This window comes from Capsicum annuum, chromosome 10 (genome assembly GCF_002878395.1).
Source record: "Capsicum annuum cultivar UCD-10X-F1 chromosome 10, UCD10Xv1.1, whole genome shotgun sequence".
Lineage (NCBI taxonomy): Eukaryota > Viridiplantae > Streptophyta > Magnoliopsida > Solanales > Solanaceae > Capsicum > Capsicum annuum.
The window spans coordinates 80,486,248-80,492,851 of NC_061120.1; the positions used below are offsets into that span (position 1 = coordinate 80,486,248).

At 30.8% G+C, this 6,604-nt stretch overlaps 1 long non-coding RNA gene across 1 annotated transcript; it reads left to right on the plus strand.

Moving 5' to 3' along the window:
- Window positions 1-308: 308 nt before the first annotated feature.
- LOC107845247 lies at window positions 309-5,757 on the plus strand. Its single transcript, XR_001666760.2, has 3 exons — window positions 309-396; window positions 726-865; window positions 5,645-5,757. It is a non-coding gene; the product is annotated as an uncharacterized LOC107845247 (long non-coding RNA).
- The last annotated feature ends 847 nt before the right edge of the window (window positions 5,758-6,604 follow it).

Genomic DNA, 6,604 nt, shown 5'->3' on the forward strand with positions numbered 1-6,604 from the left:
GTAATATAATAATTTTCAAATTTTAAAAAATCACAATATCTTTGCAACAACTATGATATTGTTGCACTCTTTTAATAAATGGCAACAACCTAATTAATTTGTTGCAATCTTATAAAATAGTTGGCAACAATAATTTTTTATATTAATAAATTTAATTTTTCAATAACTTGTATAGGTTTTGGCCTAAACTTTAATTATTCTTTTTCAGTTTTCTGCCAAAACAAAGTGTGGCCTTTTAGTTTTTCGTCAAAACAAATTGTAAAAGACTGAAAGTTCCCCAAATTTTTTATTTTCAACTTTAGCCCTTTTTCGTTTTCCCAAAATTAAATCTAGTTTTTCTCTTTTCATTTGTTGCACTAAGAGGTTGTGTAACTTCTTCATTCCACCTAAAGTATGGTGAGTTTTTTTTCCATTTAGTATCTTTTCACATGATTTGATGAATTCTTGTGTATGATTATCATATGATTTAGTCTCTTTCGCTATCCTGTTATAGTTTTTAATAGCTTCATAGACTTTGTCAAATTCCATTTTTCTTTTAATATGTGAATCTTTCATAGAAAAAGATTTGATTTAGTTTTGGGTTTTTTTTGGGTATTTGAGCTTGGCTGAACTAGTCTATTCGATTTGATTTATTTTATTTTTTAATTTGGTTAAGTGCTTTTTGATTCTTAAGTAAGGATCTATTAATAATTTGTGTTTCTCGAACTCTTCAAAATTCTTGACAGACACATGCTGGATACTCCAACTGCAAGGTCAGTACACGCAGTATGTCCTAGTACTAAAGAATTGCAACATCACCAATATGGGGAGGTTGATTTGCATTTCTTGCAATTCTATACAACATTTGTGTTGTTATCCTTCTTCAGTAAGCCATCTTTTTTAATCTCTATTTATCTTTTTGATTTTCTCTGTTAGTATTACCATTAACAGTTTTCTTTAACTATCAAAACAATTATCATTTTCTTTTCAAAACAACAAATTTTTAGGTATTTTCACTATGAAGTGGTAGTTGTATAGTGAGTTGTGGCAGTGGTGCTTTATTTAATTAAATTAGATCTTAAAGATGGTGATGGCGGTGGATAAGTAACACCAAGAAGATAAAATAAAAAAAAATCAAAACTTATATATGTACATTAAAAATAAAAGATAAGAAAATACAAGTTATTCATAACTAGCATGATAGGTTGATTATCAATTTCCTTGTGTTTCTGAATTCTTGAAGAACTGAACCAATCTATTCAATATTTTTAATTCTTAAGCATGTAAAGCTACTTAACTTACTGATCTCAATAGGGATTTCACCTGTGATGTCATTTCTAAAGGTAATGAACCTGTCAAGAACTTAACCAAGAAAATCATAAATTCTCCAGCAAATGCATTATATCCAATTTTAAGTGTAGTATGAAATTATAATATCATCACAAGAGGGGTTTGCTCGGATGGTAAGCACCCTCCACTTCCAACGTTGAGGTTGTGAGGTCGAATCACCAAGGGAGTGAAAAGGTGAGAGCTCCTATGGAGGGGTAAAAAAGTTGTAATTTCATAAACTAGTTGAGTATAAATTTTGAAATTTACCTAATGTCTATTGCTCGGCTAATAATGCTTTTTTAAGAAAAGAAAAGTTAAAGTGATAAAATATGACCTCTTGCAGTATTACGAGATAAAGTAATGCATTGATCTTAAGAGTTAAGACTTATATCAGTATCTATTCAAAGTATAATTGGTATTTGGAGGATGTGTCAATATCTTTGTAGTTTGTCTTAAGTAACAACTTGTATAAAACCAAAAGGAAGACAAGAATGTATAGTTATATAATAGTCAAAACTCTTGAAATATGAATATTCTTAGGGTATTTCAAGTTGTAAGTTTACTATAAGTTTCTTTGTTGATCATTACGGAAAAAATGTATGGTCGATTTCTAGATTAATTTTTCAAACTTTTACCACTAAACTCTCACATAATCCTCACTTTTTCTTAACATATGTTGTCAATGGTGTTTCATGGTTGTAATGTAGGTGTGAAGTATGTTGTTAATTTTATTTTGAGATAACCTTTACATGAGTGTGATTTGAAGGCTGCTATGTGAGTTCAAAAGATGTGATTTTGAGTTATTACTTTTTTTTTAACTAATTCATTTCATTAAATACCATAGTACAAACATTATATAGTCATATCTAAGCAAACGCTACTAGATATGTAAAGAAAACAATCACAAACTGTATCAGCTAGTATATAAGATTTTGCAGGACAAGACTAGCTCTAGAATTAGTTGTAACATTAGATTTGTAGGCTATCTCTTTTGCTTAAATGCTCCAATCCTGGCTTTGCTTAGGTAAGACTCACTAATTTCTTTCAAACCACAATGACAATACAGTTTCTATATATAGTATCTTCATAAATAGATTCTATTAAGCCTAATTTATTATACTATTTTGAGTGCAGGACACCTTTCAGCTTCCAAACATATAACACAATTGATATGCTATTTTTTAAATAACTAAATATTACAATAGAAAAACACAACGAAATGTATTTTAGGTACATATTTACTTCAAGCTAATGTTCTTTGATGAGCAGTTGTTGGAAGATTACATGGAAAGAAAAAGATAAGAAACAAAGAGAATTGGACAGCGCAAAAGATAACTTGACTTTTGATAAGTAAAGTTTATAAGTGACAATCTAATGATTGTAATAAATTTAGATCTTTATGTGATGACAAGGATTCAGAGCTTCACGTGTTTATTTAATGTGATTAAATTTAATTTATTAAGGTGATAATTATCTTATTTTATTACTCTATTCTTTATAGTCTACTCTAACAGAGAAACGAATCTTAAAAACATGGCTTTCAAAGTTGAATTCTCAAGATTTGAAGAAATATATTCTGAAAGAGTTGGTTGAAGCAAATAAATAGGTAGAGAAATAAATTTGTGTTTGGCCTTTGTTCTCTGTCAAAATTATTTAGTAATCTAGAAAATATAAACTCATGTGACTTTAACTTGCAGATTTTGTAAAAGATCTAAGAATATTTGAAAGCTCATACTATGTTGCATACTATAGAAGAAACAAATAGGAGACTTTTGAGTGAAAAAATATCACTTGAGGAAAAATCATAGGGCTAAATATCTTTGTGTTTAACATAAATTGAATATTTAATATGAAGTGGAATAATGTAGTAGTATAGAGCAAGATAGAGTCTACGTAGTAATGCAATTGCCTCTAATTCCAATAGTAGTGTAGGGCAGCTTAGAATGCACTTGCAAAATCAAATATCGAGTTGTTATTGGGGCCCTAAAAAACTCCTTTTGTTTTTGTTTTCTTGGTTTCATTATATATTTTATAAAAAGTTCCCATGTAATATTTGTGATAAGTTTTGGCTTCTTTGAAAGGATATTAAACCCAAGTAATAAAATCCTGGCAACATTACAAATGAAAAGTATGCGAACACTTCAGTTATTTTTCCTGAAGATATTATCATCATGCTTTTTCCTTAAATGCAAATGAAACGAAGAGATATAATGAGAGATCAAAGTGAGTTGGGGCATAGTTTAATGTATTATTATATGATTTCCTCTATTTTTTAAATTTATATTTGTGTGTTTTATAACTTTATCAAAGTGTAATTATATTTATCTTTTATTTGTAGGATGAATATGCGTAATTCAACACAACTGAAATGCAAGTACTACTTTATTATTTAGCAAATGCTTTATTTTACAATTAAAGACATGTAAAAGTATTTAGCTTTTTAGAAGTATTAAATATCTAGTACATCAATTTTATGTATTGACCTTTAAAAATTTAAATAATTTTAATTTAAATATTTGTGTAAATTCTTTACAATAAATGTGTATGGTGTATGTATCAACTATTCATAATGTAATACCCCGTAAAAGTCTTAGCTCATTTTATCTCTCAAGTTGCATGTTGGGGGGAGGGGTGTCCAAAAAACTTGAAAATTTGGCTAAGCGTTGAGGACTTAGTCATTTCCAAGACCTCTAAACTTTGATGATTTTATTTTCAATCATCTTGACCTCAAAATGTTGATTTTTAAGTTGATTCATGATCAGGGTTGTTCAAAGTACATCTCGGGTGAGTTTTGGAATTTTCGACGAGAGTAGGGGTGTGTTTGGATCACCAAAACTGTAGTAGCACTGGGATGAGCCTGCGATGCCCGCTTCAGTGTACCGTACTAGAACCCGTGACGCACCCTCTCTCCCCTATCTAGCTTTTTGTTTCTCATTAATTAAGGATATTTGGGTCATTTTTCTTAACCCAATTAATCCAGAACAAGAGATTTAACTCTCCAAAGAGCATTATTTGCTCTTTATATTGCAAATTCACTCAAAAGAAACCTTCACTTCCTCAAGAACAAATCCTAACTCATTCTCAAGCAATCAAGGAATTCAAGATTCAAACCTAAAAAAAATATCAAGAATCTTCACAAAATCATCTAGTGAGGTATGTGTGATGTTCATCTATGGGCCTTTTTCACCCATGGAGTCCAAGAATCCCTTTTTATTCTTAAATCATGAGTTTTACATGTTTAAGTTGAACTATGTCCATGGATATCTTGATAGTTTGATTTCAAGTTATGATTATAAGTATTTCCAAGTGGAATAAGCCATTACATATTTTGAATATTGAGATCTTTATATTTAAATCCCTAATTCATGGTTTTAGTATTGTAACCATGTTATTATCACATGTTTTACCATTCTCATGCTTAAGTTTATGACTCACATGTGTTTGATGAATAGCCTAAGTTGAGTTTTGAACAATGAGTCTGTATTATAGTTTTTAAATCTTTTATATGGCATTACTATTACTCTAGTTAGTGCTGGTGGGGTATGAACACCCAATGCCTAGTTGTTTACATAATTTCAGTATCCTCAGAATGATTTTGGATAAACTATGAATATTGTAATTTAGTCAGTTATTATGAATAATTATTTGCTCAGTTAAACTTAGTTCAGTCTGCTAATTAGTGTCATTCAGTTAGGAGTAAGATTCAGCACTGAGCGAACCTAGGGATGGGGATATTCCTGCCAGTTTAGGGTGTGAGCCTTAGTAGCAATCCCTGAGTTACAGAACTACATAGCCAGCGTAGGTTTGAGATGTCTTCTTGCCAGTTTAGGGTAGATACATATCTTATGAGTACTCCTACCAGTATAAGGTGACTCTTTAGTCCTTCGGGATGCCAATTTAGTGGATCCACGTAGCCAGTGTTAGTGTCCGTGGCACGGTACTGACACCCTTCCAATTGGGTTACAGGTTGGACCCCGATTAGTTCAGATTGGGTCATGTGGGTTAGATGATACCTCCCACATTATTAGTGTAGTATTCGGAATAGAATTTAGTTCAAGCTTGCTTGACCAAAGTATTCAGATTACCAATAATTCAGTTATCAGATTTTAGCATTTCCATTTACAAATTATTTCAAAAATATTATATTCTTGGTCTTGCATTCTCATATAATTCAGTTTCTCATGCATTCATGATCTATTGTCTCATGCTATTCAGTTAGTACTTAGTTCTTATGCACGGTTCCTCATGTATATCAGCATAACCTCATCTCATATACCAATACATTCAAAGCACTGATCGCAAACTCTTCTTTGTGCTATGATGTCTTATATTATAGGTTTGGATGCACAGTTTTCGGACCGTGCTTAGATAGTTCAGTATACAGCAGCAGCAACAGTGGTGAGTCCTCATCCCTTGAGGACAAGTTTATGTTTCAATCAGTTATATCAATATTTCTTTTACCTAGTCAGTTGGAGTTAGTTGGGGGTTTGTCCCATCAACTTCATAGTCTGTCTTAGAGGCTTTTTAGATATTCAGACAATTGGTTATTTTTCATTCTTATTAGTCGTGTTTTAGTATTTTTATCAGATGTTTCAGACTTGTGATTGATCAGTATTTTAGTATTCAATTTTATATTTTCTTCTTAGTTTATCTTCTGCGTATGTGTTATGTTCATATTTTATTTAGTGTTTATAGAAGGTACCAGCTCATGGGTTATCTTATGGTAACTTGTGACCGTAAGCACCGTTATCACGACTAGGGAGTAGCCTCACGCCGTGACACACAAATTGTTGCTAAAGGTATATATAAAATATTTAATTTATTGCAATAAAAATTATTGTTGCTAAAGAGTCATCCTAAAAAATTATCAACTAATTTTTTTCCATGTATTTGCAACAACTAGTATGTGTTGGTAAAAAAGTTAATTTATGGCAACATTAGATTTAGTTGCGAAAATTATTATAATCCACAACTATGCGAATGTAAGGCAATAATACTTTTGGTTGTGTTAAGTTAGTTTTTTCAATAATACATTTTGTTGTTACAAAACTTTTTCCATCAGTGTTTATTGCAATGACTTTTTTACTGTTGCCAAAAGTACTTTTGGCAACAACATTCACTATATGGCAACAAAATATTTTGTTAGGAAATATCTTCTTTCTTGTAGTGTGGGGGTTTGGTCAAGAGTTCAAGAAGTTCAAACATGACATGGAAAGATTCATACCTTAAATACAATGTTAATCACGAAAATATATGTCAACTAAACTCCCAAGAGGTATCCAAGACTTAATTTAAG